We start from the raw sequence: 2,312 nt of genomic DNA, 5'->3' as shown, positions 1-2,312 counted from the left end.
CATGTCTGAAGAGGCGGCACGCGTCTCCGGGGTGTGGCCCCCCTCATGGACGGGGATGACGCAGTAGTAGACATTATGCGGTAACGGTGCGGCGTGAATATTATTAAATACTCGGATCGCGATAAGATCATGAGTTTTTTGCACGATGTGGGCACATGTGCTATAGGAGCGATGGTAATTTTTCATAATTTTTGGTGACGGAGAAGTATCCGAACACTTCCCTATACGCGGATTGCCCTTCGCGTGTCTACAACTGTGGCCGGCGGCCACCGTACGCTAGCATGCCGCCAATCTTGCGTATGCGGCTTCTCACAAGTCTGAGAGTGTTGTGGCGGTTGCAAACGCCCGGCACGCGTCTCAGGGGCGTGCCCGCCCCAACCCCCCCCCCCCTCACGGACGGCACCGCCGCCGGCACCTGGAGGGGGGAACACAACCATGTCACACCACGTCACACCACGCCCTGCACGCGGAGCGCAACCATGGAGGAGACCAGAGTGCCACCAGGCCCAGCAACTGCACCGCCCGCATGGCCAGAACAGCTGCCAACCACCACGAAGGTAGTCTGTTGCCCAAGATCTAGAGAGCCGCCATGTTGCAAAGGCTCAGGAGAGCGCCACCCCGGTCATCCATTACATGAACTTAGTCCAACCCCATCATTTGGCGGCGGGGAGAGGAGGTGGAGGAGATAGGGGTGGGCTACTTGGGAAGGCTCCGCCCGAGCCACCTGTAGGCGGCGTGAGAATGAGGGGAATGGAAACCAAAAATAGTTACTCCTTAAATTATAAGGAGAGGGGTCAGATAAGGAGCTAACTTCTAACGGATTTGTTAGAGATGCTCTTATCCAAAACTGGGAGAAGCCCAAGGTATCCGGAAACTCTAGGGACAGTGTCCTGGACTAGGGGGAACCAACCTAGCTGGCCCGCAGTCCATGGGCCGAGCTTACGGCCCATCGTTCTCTTAAGTAAGGATTCAGAAGCCTCATACTTTAGTGTGATCAAGATGGACTTCACCAAAAACTTGACGTGCACTCCAAGACTTGCATCAGCCTGGCGGCGTGCGTATCCCTAGATTGGGAACCGACCATGTGTAATCCTAGGTACACCCAGTGTCTATATAAACTGGGAGGTTTAGTCCGTAGGAGGACGATCACAATTACTGCCACCTAGCCTTAATTAGGGCTAGTACTCGATACACAATCATCGATACAATCAAAGCAGGACGCAGGGTATACCTCTTTGAGAGGGACCGAACCTGGGTACATATTGTCTCCTTCATCCCCTGTTAGCCATAGATTCGAGATCCACAGCCCGGGACCCCCTACCTCAAGGTCTGCCGGTTTTAGTACTGATATTGATTCTTTCATTGGGAGTTCCATTGTGCAATCGACACCTAGAGGGGGAAACGGACGCGTCGGGTCTACACGGAGGGGATGTAGCTGTGGGTTTGGCCCGGATGTTGCTCCCAGGTGTCCCTCTATGCTGACCTGATACAACTAGGTGGAGAGGTCCACTGTCTGAAGCCCGTCCATGAAAAGTCAAAGGGCTAGATCTCGTGGTCAATCGCTCCAGGGTTAGGCGGGACGGGGGCCATGGGGGGGAGGGGGTAGCAATGCAACCGGAGCATCGCACCGACCCCTCATACATGCGGGGTGGTGTTGTGGCATGTCCGAAGAGGCGGCACGCATCTCCGGGGTGTGGCCCCGCTCACGGACGGCGTCGCCGACGGAACCTGGAGGGGGGAAACGAACGCGTCGGGTCTACACAGAGGGGATGTAGTTGTGGGTTTTGCCCGGATGTTGCTCCCAGGTGTCCCTCTGAGCTGACCTGACACAACCGGGTGGAGAGGTCCATTGATCGAAGATCGTCCGTGGAAAGTTAAAGGGCTTAATCTCGTGGTCAACCGCTCCAGGGTTAGGTGGAACGGGGGCCTGATTAGTCTACAACATATCTATAATTTTTGATTGTTCCATGCTATTATATTACCTGTTTTGGATGTTTATGGGCTTTCCTTTACACTTTTATATCATTTTTGGGACTAACCTACTGACCGGAGGCCCAGCCCGTATTGCTGTTTTTTTTGCCTATTTCAGTATATCGAAAAAAAGGAATATCAAACGGAATCCAAACATAATGAAACCTTCGGGATTGTGATTTTTGGAAACGAACGTGATCCGGAGGACTTGGAGTGCAAGTCAAGAAGCTCCCGAGGCGGCCACGAGGGTGGAGGGCGCGCCCCCCTGTCTCGTGGGCCCCTCGGGCACCCACCGACGTACTTCTTCCTCCTATATATACCCATATACCCCGAAACCATCA

The sequence above is a fragment of the Triticum aestivum genome, chromosome 3B (genome assembly GCF_018294505.1).
Source record: "Triticum aestivum cultivar Chinese Spring chromosome 3B, IWGSC CS RefSeq v2.1, whole genome shotgun sequence".
Lineage (NCBI taxonomy): Eukaryota > Viridiplantae > Streptophyta > Magnoliopsida > Poales > Poaceae > Triticum > Triticum aestivum.
The sequence above is the reverse complement of the archived record's forward strand: the minus strand, read 5'-3'. Positions refer to the sequence as shown.